The sequence below is a fragment of the Ursus americanus genome, chromosome 25 (genome assembly GCF_024610735.1).
Source record: "Ursus americanus isolate L20-20 chromosome 25, mUrsAme1.1.p, whole genome shotgun sequence".
In the NCBI taxonomy this organism is placed as follows: Eukaryota; Metazoa; Chordata; class Mammalia; order Carnivora; family Ursidae; genus Ursus; species Ursus americanus.
Genome location: NC_142151.1, coordinates 26855997 through 26873929, shown reverse-complemented (window position 1 = coordinate 26873929; position 17933 = coordinate 26855997). Strand labels below are relative to the sequence as shown.

The 17933-nt window shown below is 38.3% G+C and overlaps 1 non-coding gene across 1 annotated transcript; it reads left to right on the top strand.

The window, feature by feature from the left end:
• The first annotated feature begins 469 nt into the window (after positions 1-469).
• TRNAR-CCU (transfer RNA arginine (anticodon CCU)) lies at positions 470-542 on the top strand. Its single transcript has one exon. It is a non-coding gene; the product is annotated as a tRNA-Arg (tRNA).
• The last annotated feature ends 17391 nt before the right edge of the window (positions 543-17933 follow it).

Below are 17933 nucleotides of genomic sequence, written 5' to 3'. Positions count from 1 at the left end.
GCCTTCAGCTCGGGTCACGATCTCAGGGTCCTGGGATCAAGCCCTGCATCAGGCTCCCGGCTCCGTGGGTAATCTGCTTCTCCCTCTCCCTCTGCCACTTCTCCCCACTTGTGCTGTCTCTCTGTCTCTCTCTCTCTCTCTCAAATAAATAAAATCTTTAAAATTAAAGAATAGAAATAATAACAATAATAGCTATAATGAAAATTAAGTTAGATGCTCCAAGTTAGGTGCTTTCTCCAGTGCCTGACACATAATAAAGTCTCAATAAACATTCAATACTCCGCTTCCTACTACTTCTACTACTACTAATTCAATGCTGCTACAACTAACATCAAAACGAACTGGATCCCAAGGAGAAGATTTTGACATGGGCACAGAATGAACATCTTCAGGAATGTTCTGTGCTTGTATGGGTTCAAGCTTCTCTACTTTGCCAGCTGTTAAGAAACCTCTGAGAGAACTAAGGGGTGCCTGGCTGGCCCAATTGGAAGAGCATGGGACTCCTGATCTCAGGGTCATGAGTTCGAGCCCCATGTTGGGCATGGTGATTACTACATAAATAAATAAACTTTAAGAAATCTCTGAGAAAACTGAAATTACCATTTCATCTTTTAAGAAACAAGAGACAGCAAAGAACATTTGCAATTCCCATCACAAGCAGTAATTAAACTAGGTCTCTTGAAAGATTTCTGACATCTACTATTCAGCATTACTCTCTCCCATCCCACAAGTGGACATCTGCATTCTCTTCCCCTTTATCTCATCAAGAAGTTGAAGAAGAAGAAGGAGAAGGAGAAGGAGAAGGAGAAGGAGAAGGAGAAGGAGAAGAAGAAGAAGAAGAAGAAGAAGAAGAAGAAGAAGAAGAAGAAGAAAAAGAAAGAAAAGAAAGAAAGAAAGAAAGAAAGAAAGAAAGAAAGAAAGAAAGAAAGAAAGGAGAAAGAAAGAAAGAAAGAAAGAAAGAAAGAAAGAAAGAAAGAAGAAAGAAAGAAAGAAAGGAGAAAGAAAGAAAGAAAGAAAGAAAGAAAGAAAGAAAGAAAGAAAGAAAAAAGAAAGAAAGAAAGAAAGAAAGAAAGAAAGAAAGAAAGAAAGAAAGAAAGAAAGACTGAAAAAAGAGTCTTTAACAAGCCCATGGTGGTGTGGGGAGGAGGGGGGTAGAATGTGGCTTCCTTACAGAAGATGGCAGAAATAAGAAAACAGGTCCTGTGAAGCAGTGTGCACCCCCATTAATTTAGGGACAACTCTTTTCTTGGTAAATTAGTTTATCTTTTTCTAGCTTTTTAAAAATTTTCAATATATTTAACTCCCAAAGGGGTCATGTCATTTGAAGTAGGTTTTCTTAGATGTTCTCAACTTGTCACTTCCCTGCTAATGCCCTTGTACTTTTCTGAGTTTGGGAGAGCTCTGAATTTCTATTTCTCCTTGACCAATTGGATCAGGCAGACTTCCAGGATGATTACAATCTAAGTTTTTCTCCAGAAGTGGTTGGTTAAAGATCTTTTCTCTGAAACTAGTGAGATTTCATTATTTCTCTCTCTTGTTTCTGGAAGAACAGAGGATTTCAAACATATATGACATAAGTCTTTTGAGAGCTAACACTTATGCAACTTTAGAGTTTATATCTTACCTCATCAAGTCTTGGTTCTTAAATATATTCTATCTATAATCTAGACTTAGTTTACCTGTATTCCTCCTCAGGCCCCTAACCTCCAACAACCCATGACAGTTAGACAAAGCATAGTTTTGTTTTGTTTTGTTTTGTTTTGTTTTGTTTTGTTTTGTTTTGTTTTGTTTTGTTTTGTTTTTAATAGGCTAAGGGCACTCACCTATTCCTTCTGAATTCGGGACAATGATCTCTAGTTCTTTCTTCATGAGAAATCTACAACAGAATCCTCATTTTCGTAAGTTTAGATTTCCCTCTTCTCTCTCCAATAACTCCTAAAGCAAGGTAGCAAGAGCAATAGGATACACTGAAGCCTGATAGAAAGATGCTAACTGTCTATGACTAGTACTTCTCTAAAGCACTAGAGACAATTATTAATTTCATTGAACCTATATTTCTCAACACTCAACACCATCTATATTTTATTTTCTTTCCTTTTTTGTACCTGTCTTCCCATTTTTAGTTGCTCTCAATCTAATTAACTATGGTTAATTTTAATGTATACTTTAAAATATTTCCAGATTCTTCTTGTGACTTTAAAGTCTTCCTGAATAAAAATATTTAAGCGTAAGAATAAGACTATATTCTAAATACTGTTAAAAAACAAAACAAAACAAAACAAAACAGCCAAGTTACCAGGTGTCTAGAATATCCTTCAGATGGTGGTCATGAATCTTTGTCCAGAAACTCAGCTGTGAAAGAGATGTAACTTCCTGTATTTTTCTATAACTGAATTTAATTTTCATTATAAACATTCATGCTTCAGGTAGGAGTAGCTTAAGCCCAGTCATTACAGGCCTGTCATTCTCCCCCTGGAGTTATGTCTAATTTCTAGGAAATCTTATGTGGTACCAAAGCCTGATGGGGTATCATTTTATCAGTGTCATCACCTATCCACGATGACATTTGTCCTGCTGTCCTTTTCTATCTAGTGTTTGATTCCATTCATTATAGATAGGTCACTGCTCGGTTTTTCTCCCTTCCTATTTACAAGGCTCCTCCATGTCTGTGTGTTTAATCTGTCTGTCTATATCTTTATATCTGTCTGTTTAAGTCATTCTCTGCTAATATCCATGCTTCTCCCTTTTTGGGGCATGGGATCCTTCTGTTTCTCTTACAGAATGCTGGGCTACAGAAAACCTGATGGGACTGTGAATAGGCCATCACCATGTCTGAACTGCTCTTGGATAGTTCTAGAACATGCAGAAATTCTGTGGGGCCATCCCAGTTCCATCAGCCTGAACACACTACATAGCAGACTTTCTCCTTGCCACCTTCCTCAGTTCTTCCTAGGAAGAGAATCCAGGCCTCCACCGCTTTTAAACCCTAAAAACCAAATTGAATTTCAGTTGGCCTCCTCCTTTGAACCTGAGAGAGAGAGAGGCAGGAGGCTTTCTTTCTCAAGGACTCACACTTTGAAGTGAAGTGTCAGTTCACTTTCTGCTTCCTCCTAAATTTCCCCCCACTCCCTGGCATAGGGACTCTTTGCTCGTGTGTGTACTTGTAGGAGAATGCCACAGGAATCTTCCTTTTTGCGTCATAATTTTTTCCCCAAATTTATTTCATTTCCTCCGCAGGCAGCTTTTCTTTTCCCTCAAGGACCTAAACTTCTGAAAATCAAAAGCCAGGGGGAAAAAAGTTCTTGCTCTTTTCTTTCAGGATGGTCATACCACCATTGAAGCAGTTACCGTAGCACCCAGCAACTCCCTGAATGTAGAACTTTCTAAAGCCATGCTGTCCAGTATGGTAGCTATAGGCCACATGAGCCTATTGAATACTTGGAATGTGGCTAGCGCAAACTGAGATGTGAAAATACATACTGAATTTCAAAGACAAAAAAAAAAAAAGTGCAATATCTTGTTAATCATTTTTTTATGTTAATACTATGTTGAAATGACGTTTTGGATCCATTTGGGTAAATAAAATTACTATTAAAATTAATTTTACCTGTTTCTTTTTACTTTTTAATGTGGCTACTAGAAAATTTTAAATTATATATGTGGCTTGCATCCGTGGCTTGCATTATATTTATAGTGGACGGCACTGCTCTAACAGAATAAGTAATGGGAACCAAAAATAAATAAGTCAATATTTTAAAACTATTATCACACATCTGCAGCATATCCTACCCAAATTTGCTGTTTAAAAAACACTCTGAAATTTAACAATTATTGAATATGTGTTATGTACCACATCCGCACAATAAGCTGGGAGAATAAAGATGAATATTATATTATCCTTTCCATCAAGGAATTCAGTTTGATAGGACAGACTCAGTATGTAACTGATGACCAAAAATGCTATGCGACAAGTCCAGAATGGGAAAAGTAAGATGAGAGACAGACTCCTCAGAGGAGTTGCTTGACCTTGGTGTGGAGAGGGCATTCCAGATACAGAGAACTGCACAGAGGAGTCAATGTGTTCAGGACATAATGAAAAGCTTAGTGTGGTTGCAAACGATCTGGGTCAGAAAGGAAGAATCTGGCAACTCTGATTGGGATCAGATTATGAAAGATCCCAAATGTCAAACTGAGAAGATTGGACCTTATCTTCTAAGGGAATGGGGATCCATCAAAGACTTTTAAGCAGAAAAATAGCATGGTTAGATTGGAATTTTAGAAAGATAACTTTGGCAGAAAAGTGGAGTGTAAATAAAAATGGGGAGAGACAAGAGGCTAGCAGGGGGTTGGGGGTTAAGTTCTTATCACTACATTTTCCTGTGACTTTGGGATAGACTGATTCAATAGCAGATCCATTTAGTCTAATCATTGCTCATACTTGAAAATAAAGGTTAAAAAATGCCACTTTTCCCAAAATCCTAGTTAAAACAGACTTTTCTAGTCTTCTATTCAAAGCTAGCTTGGTAACATTCTATTTCTGGTTGCTCAGGAATCAAATGTTCAGGAAAAATCTTTGTCTCTTCCTAGAGAGCTCTCAGTCCACTAATGGCTTCAACTGGTTGTATGCAGTTAACTCTTGAATTTTCTTAGTTCCATTTTCAGGGTTGATACAAAAGAGCCATGGGTAAAGGTGAGGCATGTATGAAACAGTCCTCTGCATATTGAGCAGGGTGTGTGTTCTCTCTTACTTGGTCTAAAAGTGATCCAATCAGCTCATCCTCCCACCCCTTCAATTTGGCTTCTTCTCTGTCACAAAGCACAAGGAAGGGGCAAATATCAGCCCCACTCCACCCCATAGAGAAACAACAGCTGATCAACACAGCTAGAAAAGAGAAGAGAGTCTGGAACCACTATTTAATAATCTCAGTATGCATCTCTGCCTTGGTTAGGGGATGAATCTAGGAGAATACATCAAGTTCTTAAAAAAAAAAAAAAAAAAAGGACCCTTTCTGAATATGCTGACTTGTTGGCTGGGTAGGTATGTATTCATTCTCTGGAGTTAACTGAAAGCACTATTGACAGCAGTAGAATAAGTCCATCTGAAACAATGTTTAGAAGTCAGCAAAACAACATTTTAACTCTTCCAATGTGAAATGCCTCTTAGTTTTCCTGCAGCTAAAAAACATAAGTAATCACACATCCCTCCTATATTGTATCACCTTAATACTATGAACAGCATCATGGTCTCCAAGTATACAATTTAAATAATGGGAGAGATTATATGAGAGCTGACTCAGAGTTTAAATATTCTTTCCAGTAAATATTTCTGAAAATTTTATAGCATGAGTCAGGAGATTCTTGAGGATAACCCTTGGATCTAGGTAAGTCTGAGAAAAACAACTGGTATGCTCAAACCTGTGTTTAAAGGGGCATTTCTACCTAATTGTCTGCATTTAGCTGGTCAGAGGCATAAAAGGTTTTGGCCTTCTGGTTCTAAGGCTCAAAAAAAGAAAGAAAATAATTTAGAACAAATCTGAGAAGTAAATCAGTATCAGTAAATAATATGTGACCATAAGAGTTACATTTTTTTTAAATTGGTGTGGCCAAAATCCAAAATGCAGGTCCTATGGAGCCAGGTGGGTGCACAATCACTGTTTGCCTCATTATCCTCTGTGAAGGGACATGTAAGCTATTCTGAAAGCAAATAATACCTTGACATATTTTGGGAGGTAGCACATAAATCAAGAACAAACTTGCTCAAGTTGACCCAGACTTAAAAACTTTTGCAATTATATGCTGTGACTAAGCCTGCTAAATGCTTAATTTTTACATAGTACCATAAAGAATCTCACTTAGATCAGTGAACTATAGTAATTTAGCACAATGGTCAGGTTTATTAGCAATAGGATAGGCCTACAAGGGAATCGGAAAAGGACAATCAAGGATAGACAAACCCAACAACTCTTAAAATAAGCATCTTGGGGCACCTGGGTGGCTCAGTTGGTTAAGTGTCTGCCTTCTGTTCAGGTCATGATCTTAGGGTCCTGTGATGGAGCCCCGCATCAGGCTCCCTGCTCATCAGGGAGTCTGCTTTTCCCTCTCTCCCTGCCCCTCCCCACTGCTTGCGCTCTCTCTCCCTCTCTTTCAAATAAATAAAAAAATAAATCTAAAAAAATGAAATAAACATCTTGGCTGATTTAACTCTAAACTATCCTCTTTTGTTTTAAATAGAAAATAATTTATTAAGCAAATGAAATTTATTGAATTCTTCTGACTTATTTCAAATATTGTTCTTTGATAGATTTTAGGTAACCAAAAAGTTTTCAGAGATTTTTGAAAAGTAAATATTGATATCTTTTTTTTTTTACTTTAAAAACTAAAATAGTTTAAATTCTGGGAAAAGTTCAGAGAGTCCTAGACTGTTAACAATAGCAGAGATCCTAAATGCAAAGCAGTAAAGAACCTTCTTTTCTTCTCTACTTAAGCCATATTTGAGACCATCACAGATTCTCTTACTATATTCAAACAACACAGAATTAATGTGTGTAAAACAAAATCTTTAATGTCAACCAAAATCCTAGTTCTTGATGGTAAACATTTGGAAATCATTTCATACTTTTGTTGTGGAATCTCCCATCTCTTTTTCAGGCATAGGGTTTGCATATCTTCAGAATTAAAACCACTTCAAGCTTTATAATCTCTGCAGATCATTGTTTTGTTAGGACATACCATGCTGGTTTCATCAACCCGATCAAATCTTTGCCTTCAGGCAGACATCTGCAGTTGTTGGCCTCCAGGTGCTTAAGAGTCCCTGTACTTCAAGACACTCCCCCTACAGAAAAAAAAGAAGAAGAAAAACCTCCAGGAAGTCTGCAGGTGCAAGTGTGTTTTAGGGGAAATTAATGATGGATTGCCCTTTTATGTTGCATATTCAAATAGGCGGTTATGTGTTTGCACGGATGTAGTTCTGACCTTAAGTACACAAAACACAAACTTAGAGCCTTTTCTTGGTACTTGTGATGGAGTTCCCCTTTCTCCTGGGCAAAACATGTATCTTTAAGAGTACTGACTAAAGTATTGAAGAAATGAGTTTTCTGGGGGGAAAGAAAATCTAAAGAATCTCTGTGAAGGACCATTGCTACTAGAGAGAATAAACTCATAGATACCATTGCCTCATCAATTTGGGAATTTATCTATGACAAAGACAAGATTTGCAGGGCTGTTTTGGCCCAAAAGCAGAAGACAATGTGAAGTATATGGCTTACATCCAAGACCCTAGATGCCCAAAGGCATGGATTGCCACATACTTTTCTGCAAGTATTTGTTCTTTATCCTTTTGGTTATTTTCTTCCTTATCTACTGGTTCAGGAATTTAAATTAATAGTAGACACTCTTATTCTTAATCACGGTACCCCCAATATCCTTCCTCCCAACAATTAGTAGAAATAAGCTTCAACCTCCAGACAGGGACAAAGTTGAACTACCTCTAACAAATCAAAGGAAAAGGCCACGTGGCTATTGAAAGAAAGATTTAAGTAGCTTAAGAAACATATGGCTCATGTTTGCTTACATATATTTTTGTCTGTGTTTCTGTGTTGCAGTCACTAAGTGTGAATAACTCTAGAGTCATTTTCCCTCCAGAAGATTCTATAAATAATTATCCAACAAAAAGAATCAGAAGGACTGTCAGTTGAGATAGCAACACTCAATACAAGATCACTAATTGAACAGTGGTACAGATTTGGATTCATCATTTTCCTGAAGGAGAATGGCCTATCCTTCCACTTAGGTGGAGGAATGACTGGAAGGAGAGACGGACAGATGAAAAATAGCTCTGCTGGCATTTAGCTAGTGAGGAGGGTACTAAGAATTGAGACGTAAATCATAACTTGCAAATCTGCACAACTCACGAAACAGATAAAGTGTATCAAAATATGATGAAGACAAAATATCTAAGCTCAAACTCCCTTAACTCCAGCTCACTCAGACCCTATTGCTCTAATATTAATTCCAGATAGATTTGTATGTTCTAAAAATAAGACCATGGAGTAGTCTAATACCTCACCTAGTTTACAAACTCTTGAGCAATCCCTGCTAAGACCTTCCTATGACTGACTCCTGCCCTCCAAACCCTTGAAGTACCCTTTCTTAATGTCCCCTTTTGAGGTGCCTCACTGTTTCCCTGACGTGTATTTCCCTTCCTTCAGCAACTAATGAAGCCTAACTTCGTTCAACTAAGTTCTTAGTCTGTGGACTTTTAGCTAAGTACACAGGGATGGGAGTGCACTACAATATTATGCATAAGTGCATGGAGTCTAGAACAAAATCACCTGGGTTTGAATCCCATCCTACTACTCACTAGCTGAGGGACCTTGGGCAAGTGACATCTCTATACCTCAGTTTCCTCATCTGTTAATGGAAATAATAATTGGATCTACTACATAAGTTTGTTGTGAAGATAAAATGAGTGCGTGTGTGTGTGTGTGTGTGTGTGTGTGTGTGTGTAAAGTGCTCATAAATAATGCCTGGCACGTAGTAAGCTGTTTCTGTTACCACTAGAGGTAAATCATGGGTTTAGTCATCACTGAGGAAATGCAAATCAAAACCACAATGAGATATCACCTCACACCTGTTAGAATGGCTGTTATCAAAAAGACAAGAAATAACAAGTGTTGGTGAGGATGTGGAGAAAAGGAAACCCTGTGCACTGTTGGTGGGAATGTAAATTGGTGCAGCCACTATAGAAAACAGCATGGAGTTTCCTTAAAAAATTTAAAAAAGAACTACCATATGATCCAGCAATTCCACTTCTGGATATTTATCCAAAGGAGATGAAAACACTATATCAAAAAGACATATGCACCCCCATATTCATTGCAGCATTATTTATAATAGCCAAGACATGGAAGTAACCAAGGTATCCATGAATGATAAATAAATGGGTAAAGATGGATAAATTGATAAAGAAAATGTGAGATACACACACACACACACACACACACACACACACACAGTGGAATATTACTCAGCCATAAAAAGAAGAAGATCTTGCCATTTGCAACAACATGAATGAAACTTGAGGGCATTAGGCTGAGTGAAATAAGTCAGACGTAGAAAGACAAATATGATCACACTTAAATGTGGAATCTTAAAAAAAAAAAAGCAAGCAAACAAACAAAAAAACCACAGAACTTAGAAGAGATTACTGGTTGCCAGAGGTGAGGTTGGGGGGTGTACAAAATGGGTGAAGGTGCTCAAAAGGTACAAACTTCCAATTATATAACAAATAATTTCTGGGGATGTAATGTACAGCATGGGGATTATAGTTAAATAGTGTATTGTATGCTTGAAAGTTCTTAAGAGAGTAGATCTTAAAAATTCTTATCACAAGAAAAAAAATGTGTAACTCTGTGAGGTGATGGATGTTAACTAGACTTACTGTGATGATCATTTCACCATATAGTCAAATATCAAATCATTATGTTGTACACCTGAAACTAACATAATGTTAATAATATCAATTATATCTCAATTCTTAAAAAGTTTAGAAGTGAGAATCCATCATTTGGGGAAAGTCCTCTAGGCAAAGAGGAAAATAATCTAGAAAAGCATTGACTGAACTGAGCAAGAGAGGATGGAAATTTTCCTCTTGGACATCGTCTTGGGCTGGGCCGTGTTCCTTCGACAGTCGTGTGTAGTTGGTGCTGTGTCTTGTTTATTTAAAGACCATTCCAGGACCCCTTCTCACTAGCCACCTCCACTACGGTCTGGAGAGCTATCTACTCCCATTCCCAGACTTCCTCGCACCTGGGGTAGAATGCCAAGTTCTGGCCAAGGAAAAGCAAGACATCTTCGGAGGGAGCTCCTGGGAGAGATTTTTCTTTCTAGATTAAAAAAAAAAAAAAATGAACTCTTCCTTCTTCATCTTGCCTTAAACGTGAATGTGATGCCTGAAGCTGTGTTGGCTTTATTCAAAGTTACCAGCATGAGGAAGAAAACAAGCCTATGAGGAGGGTGGAAGTTAAAGGTAGGAACAATCTGCATCCTTGGTAGCATGCAGAGCTACTGAACCAATGCCAGCAAACACTTAACTTCAGATTTCTTGTTAGGAGAGAGGAAAAAGCACCTATTGTTCAATCTACTAGTCAGAGTTTGTTGCTGTTGCTTGCCCCGAAAGCATTTCTATCAGATACAGCGTGTTATTCAGAGTCTTTGTGTATAAGCATGTGGAGAATTAACATGTATGCTTCATGTCCCATCAGCTCTAATAATGAGTTCCCCACCCTCTAGGGCTGCACCAAATTGAATACTCATTCGAATCACCTGGACATCTTTTAAGAAATAAAAATTATTGGAAATGACACCCAGAAATACTGCCTCAGTAGATCAGAGGTGCAGTCTGACATGGTGCTCATGGTTTGGGGACCACAACAAGATCCACCCTAGTTCATAAGCCAAGTGAAAAAATTCTAGTTTTTGTGAGATAGCCCCTTTTTAAAAGAACTAAGGAATTCTAATGGCTAAGGATAATCCGTACCTGTTATCCAAGAAAATTCAATCAATCAAGAATGGTACACACACTTTAGGACTTTGTTTCTCAGTCTAGAGTCTTGGGAGCCCATCCCAAAAGTACTGAAATATTCTGAGATTGGGACCCAGAAATTGGCATTTTAAACAAACACCCGGACAGATTCTGATTCCTCTCTTCTAGGTGATTTTACAGACTACCACTCAGTCCCTCAACAATATTTATTGATCAATCACCATATAGTAGGCATTGTTCCAGGCACTGGGTGTCCAGCTGTGGACAAGATAAGCTAGGCCTATATCCTGGTATGGCCTAAATGATGGTGGGGGTGGAGTAGGGACATAGACAAATAAAAAAGGAAAGGAATAAATCAACAGGAATTTCAGATAGTAAGTTCTATTATAAAAAATAACATGATGATGTAATAGACAATGTATGCTATGACGGCGTGGAGGAAGGCATCGTGGAAGGGCCCACTATAGAAACAACATTGAAGTTTAGGTCTGAAAGGACAGAGAGGGCCAAACTTGCAATGAATTGGGATAAGAGCTTTCCAGGATACAGCAAGGCAGAGGTCTGGAGCAAGAATTAGCTGGCATATGTGAGGAACAGAAAGAAGGCCAGTAAAGAGGGGAAGGGCCTCTCAGAGTAGAGATATAAGGTTGTTTGTCCCGTGTAAGAAGTTTGAGAGAAGTATTATTTTTTTTTTTGAGAAGCTAACAAAAGGATCCTTTTGAACAGTTTTTGCTATGCCATAAATTAGTTAATAAGAAATTAGGTCCAATCACATAGAAGCCATACAGAAGATTGTGCCGGTGAAGAATGGTACAATTGGGCAATTTAAGGTATTTTTCTCCAAGCTCTTGTTATTCAGATTGTGGTCCATTGACCAGCAGCATCTGCATCATGTGTGAATTTATTACAAATGCAGAATTCACGGCCTTACTCCAGACTTTGTAAGATCACAACTGTATTTTAAGAAGATTTCCAGGTTCATGTGCACCTTCAAGCTTGAAAGGTACTGATGTTAAGCCAAGGGTCATTAACCCTGTCTGTATATTGAAATCACCTTGGAGGTTTAAAAACACTGATGCCTGAGTCCCAACATCAGAGATCTGATTTGAAGGAGGGACAGAGGTAGGAGGTGGAGGGGACATCAGGATATTTATAAGCACAGCAAACATTAAAGCATGATTGATGTGCAAAAGGTTGTATGAGAAGCTCAAACAAATGTGGATTCTTGAGACTTCCCCAAAGATTCTAATTCAGAAGGCCTGGGATGGGTTTCGGGAACTTGCATTTTTAACCAGTACAACACAATTTGAGAAACACCGCATTAAGAAACTGTTGAAGGTGGGATGCCTGGGTAGCTCAGTAGGTTAAGCGTCTGCCTTCAGCTCAGGTCATGATCCCAGGGTCCTGGGATTGAGTCCCGCATATGGCTCCTTGCTCCGCGGGGAGCCTGCTTCTCCCTCTGCTTGTGCATGTGCGCGCGCGCACTTTCTCTCTCTCTGTCTCTCTGACAAATAAATAAATAATATCTTAAAAAGAAAAAAACTGTTGAAGGAAAAAGAAAAAATTATGAAATGAGGATGCCAATTAATTTGGTTGCTGATTGATGTGTATCTCTGGGTGAATCTTAGTAACTGCACATCTTCTGAAAGCATAATAAAATAATGTAGATGTCTGATGATTATCATCGAGATCAGAGATATCCTCCTGTCAGAAGTTATACTGGCTGTAAAGATTTTATAAAACATTCTGTAATCTAAAAAAGGGCCAAGGTCATGCACCAGCCTGTACTGAGGAAATCTTACACGTAGGGAGAAATTTCCAGGCTATAGAAGGAATTTTGTTCTTAAACCACATACTGTCTAATGATTGACAGCTAAATCACGAAGCTCCTTATAGTTGAGGAGAGCTTAAAAAGCAGGATGTTACGAATGGAGTGGCCATAGCTACTGCTGTGCAGTGAGCCAGCTCTTCCGAACTCTCTGAGGTCCCACCTTTTCCAAGAAGATTTTGGGCAACACTCACACCCCCAGGCTTCTTCTTGTCTGAACTTCAGTTGGGCTCTCAGACTGCATATTACTTGATTCATTTCTACTTCATTCCTTGTTAATTGTCTTGTGTGTGACAGCTTCATTTTCCTAATGAGATTGTTAAACTGCCCAAAGACAAGGATGATGTGCATCTCATACTTTTATTTCACACAGTGCCTGGACATTGCTAACTACACAAAAGAAGCTTAGCAAATTGTTGTTTGGTTGAATAATGGCAATAAATACTTCCTCCTGTCTTCCTGAATGGTTTCATTGATCATGATGAGTGATCTTTAAAATAGCAAAAGCACACTCATTACTGGGAGATCCTAAAATATAATCCATCCATTAGTATTAAATTAGCAATAAGAATAGCAATCAAGTAGTTTTGTTGCACTTTAGTTTTCTCAAAGATTTAGGGGAATTGTATCATTGAATTCCCATGACAACCTATGACAAATGTTGAAAAGAACTTTTTAAAATTATTGTGGTAAGAACACAACATGAGATCCACCCTTTTGACAAATTTTTAAGTGCACAATACAGTGCTGCTAACTATTGGTACCACGTTGTACAACAGATCTCTGGAACATACTCATTTTGCTTAACTAAAACTACATAGCTGTTGAACAGCAACTCCCCATTTCCCCAAACCCCCAGCGCCTGACAACCAGCATTCTGGCTTATTTCACTTAGCATAATGTCCTCTGGGCTCATCCATGTTGTCACATATGGCAGGATTTTCTTCTTTTTTAAGGCTGAATACTATTCCATTGAATGCATACACCATATTTCTTTACCCATTCATATGTAGATGGAAATTTAGATTATTTCCATATGTTGGCTATTGCAAATAATCCTGCAATGAACATGGGAATTCATCTCTCTCTTCAAAATACCAATTTCAATTCTTTTTGAATATATACTCAGAAGTGGGATTACTGGTATCTTTTTTTTTAAGATTTTATTTATTTATTTGACAGAGAGAGGGAACACAAGCAGGGGGAGTGGGAGAGGGAGAAGCAGGCCTCCTGCTGAGCAGGGATACCAATCCGAGGCTCTAGCCCAGGACCCAGGGATCATGACCTGAGCTGAAGGCAGACACTCAATGACTGAGCCACCCAGGTGCCCCAAGGGGTTACTGGATTCTGTGGTAATTTTATTTTTCATCTTTAAAGGAACCCCTATATTGTTTTCCATACTAGCTGCACTCCATTTTACATTCCCTCTAATAACACACGAGAGTTTCAATTTCTCCACACCCTACCTAATACTTATCTTTTGTTTTTTTGGTAATAGCCATCTAACAGGTGTGAGGTGATATCTCACTGTGGTTTTGATTTGCGTTTCCCTGATGATTAGTGATGTTGAGCATCTTGTCATATATCTGTTGGCCACTTGTATGTGTTCTTTGGAGAAATGCCTACTGAAATCTTTTGCCCATTTTTAAATGGTTTTGTTTGTTTATTTATTTATTTAGCTAATTATTTAGTTTTTTAGCAGTTGAGTTTAGGATTTCCTCGTATATTTTGGGTATTAACCCCATATCAGACATGTGGCTTGCAAATACTTTCTCTCATTCTAGGGGTTGCCTTTTCACTCCATTGATTCTTTCCTTTCTGTAAAGAGTTTGTAGTTTGGTGTAGTCTCACTTGTCTATTTTTACTTTTATTGCCTATATTTTGGAATCATACAGAAAAAAATCATTGCCATGACCAATGTCATGAAGCTCTTCTCCTATGTTTTCTTCTGGGAGTTTTGTAGTGTCAGGTCTTATGTTTTTGAGCTGATTTTTGTGTATGGTGTAAGAAGGATCTAATTTCACTTTTCGCAAGTGAATATCTAGTGTTCCCAATACCATTTCTGTAAAGATCATCCTTCCCTCATGATATATACTTGGCACCCTTGTAAAAGATCAACTGGCTGTATATGCATGAGTTTATTTCTGGGATCTTTGTTCTGTTCCTTTGGTCTATATGTCTATCTTTATGTCAGTACCATACTGTTTTAACTATGGTAGTTTTGTAATATAGAAATCAGGAACTGTTATGCCTCCAGCTTTGTTCTTTCTCAAGGTTACTTTGGCTATCTGTGGTCTCTGTGGTTCCCTATGAATTTTAGAATTTTTTTCTATGTCTCTGAAAAAAATGTCATTGGGATTTTGATATGGATTCCATTGAATCCGTAGATTACTTTCAGTTGTATGGACATTTTAACAATATGACGTCTTCCAATCTATGAATACATAATGTCTTTCCATTTATGTCTTCTGTAATATCTCTTACCAATGTTCTATAGTTTTCAGTATACAAGTCTCTTACCTCCTTAGGTTAAGTTTTTTTGGGTTTTGTTTGTTTGTTTGTTTGTTTTTGTCCCTAATTATTTCTTTTTGATGCTATATTATTTTCTTAATTTCCTTTACAGGTAGTTTTTTGTTAGTGTATGGAAATGAATTTTGTATGTTTATTTCATATCCTATGACTTTATTGAATTCATTTATTAGTTCTAATGGTTTTGTTTGTAGTCTTTAGGGTTTTTCTACCTGTAAGATCATGTCATCTGCAAGCAGATATTATTTTACTTCTTCCTTTCCAATTTGGATGCCTTTTATTTCTTTCTCTTGCCTAATTGCTTGGCTAAGACGTCTAGGACTATGCTGAATAGAAGTTGCAAGAGTGGGCATCCTTGCCTTGTTCCTGATCTTAGAGGAAAAACTTTCAGCTTTTCATCATTGAGTATAGCTGTGGGCTTTTCACATAAGGCTTTTATTATATTGAGGTAAATTCCTTTTCTATCTAGCTTATTGAAAGTTTTTTTTTTTAAGATTTTATTTATTTATTTGACAGAGAGACAGCCAGCGAGAGAGGGAACACAGCAGGGGGGAGTGGGAGAGGAAGAAGCAGACTCCCAGCGGAGGAGCCCGATGTGGGACTCGATCCTAGAACGTCGGGATCACGCCCTGAGCCGAAGGCAGACGCTTAACGACTGTGCCACCCAGGAGCCCCTTATTGAAAGTTTTTATCATGCAAGTGTGTTAAGAGTTTCCCCTCCCCCTCAATTTGAGGTTGATGAAATTGGGGCTCAGAGAGCTCTTAATCAGGATGCCACTGGTCTCTACGGTAACCATGTACGAATTAGGAAAAGATGACCCATCCTCCGTGGGGAGGAAGCTAGGATGCCAGTCTGGCAAGTGGAGTACCTACTCCACCTCAACCAGGTGACCTTGTGTAGAGCATAACTTCTAAAACTGTGCGGAGGTTTTACGTGCAAAAACTCTCCCATTGCCTCTTGACAAATCAAAATAAAACCAAGGGGGCGCCTGGGTAGCGCAGTCGTTAAAGCGTCTGCCTTCGGCTCAGGGCGCGTACCGGGATCGAGTCCCACATCAGGCTCCTCCGCTGGGAGTCTGCTTCTCCCTCTCCCACTCCCCCTGCTGTGTTCCCTCTCTCGCTGGCTGTCTCTCTGTCACATAAATAAATAAAATCTTTAAAAAAATAAAATAAAATAAAATAAAATAAATAAAAAACAACAACAACAACAAAAACAACAAAATAAAACCAAGACCTTATATTCTTTCCACTACCCACACTGGTTGGGCCAGGGTATATTTGTTTAAATGTTCAAGAAGAAGGCAAGAGAACAAAATTTCCAACCTATAGCCAGAGAGAATCATCCACAAACAACATGAATAGAGGAAAAAACAACTTTGCATAGCATATATTTTGCAATTGGAAAACTGTACAGGAAGACATACCAGCCAGGTATTTCTACCTTGAAAGAAAATGATTGTGGTAGATTGCAAAAATGGCCATAGTACTTTGTGTCTCCTCCATCAAAAGGTGGAGTCTATTTCCTCACCCATTGAATTCAGGCTAGTCTTATGACTGACATGGTGGATAGAATATGGAAGAAGTTGCAACATGAGAGTTCTGCATCTGGGCCTCCACAAACCTGGCAGCTTTCAGACTATCGGTGAGAGGCATGTGGCCCCATCTTCCCCAACTTCCCCATAGTGAGACAATCACTATACACACAAGTGTGGCCATCTTCACTCACACATGGTCCCCAGCCAAGTCACAAGCTGACCCCAGACAGGAGTGAGCCTAGCTACTCACGTGTCTGCCTCAGATTAGCAGCAGCACTCAATTGACTCATAGCTCATGAATAACAATAAATGGTTGTTGTTTTAAGCCACTATGTTTTTAGAGTGTTTATTTAGAAACTGATAAAATGAGTGACCCTGGAAACAAAAGAATCAGGCAGATCATGAAGCTAAGATGCCATCTGCAAATAGCAACAGCCATTGTCAACAACAGCAAGGCTAAAGAACAAAAAGACCATTCATGGCATAGAGATTACTAATCACATCAGCTTTTCGTGTCATAGTCTCAGAGTTAGTAGTTGCCATTAGTGGTATATTTAGAAAGAAGAAAAGGCACATGATAAATTTTACATACAGTAGCTCATTTTTTAAAGTAAGAGTAGAAAAGTCACAAGTAGCTACAGATGTTTCAACCATTTGATTTATTGATAACAAAACCATGTGATTCACTACTTTTCCCAGTGCGTCCTTCATAGAGAGCTAAGCTGGTAATGAGAATAAATGAGGCAGCACTTCTTGAAATGACCAGATTCAGCTCTTTCAACCTTAAATATAACTCCTTACCTGTATTCATTTCCCATCACAACGGATTGTTACTTATAGTTTTTAAAATATGAAATAAGAATTATGGTTTGAAGGCCAAAAGGAGAAAAGAACAAAAAGAAGAGGAAGAAATTGTTATGTCAACACCCATTCAATATTGAAGGCTGGCGTGCTGAAGCATGGTATATTCCAACCTTTCTTCCAAACCTCAAACTAACTCAAATTATCTTGCTAGAGGGTGGAAGAAAGGATAGGGAATTGCATAAGAGATAGAACCCATATCCATACCAAATCCCACAGTGACTATTTTTAGAAAATAATCATACAATGTGAGCACTTCATAAAGAAAGTTGCTTAGGAGCTGAGGTACCTAATTAAGTATATATTTTTTGTACCTTAGAAAATCTATTTGCAAAGAAAATTGTTTGAATGCAGAGTACCTCTAAATTCCCAGATGTATCCTTGAATCAGCCCTGCCTTCTGGGATTATGCTGGAGTCCATGTATTAGAGCAACCACAGCATCTTCTACTTCCCCATGCTAATGGTTCCATGTGGTCCCTGAAATACATATGAACTCTTAAACCTGAAATCCAAGACTTGCCACTATCTAGCTCCAGTGTACCTTTCTGATAATCCCCATAAATATGGAATACTTTTCCCTCTTACCCAAACATATTCAATGTTTTCCTGCCTCCATACTGATTTCTCTGCTGAGAA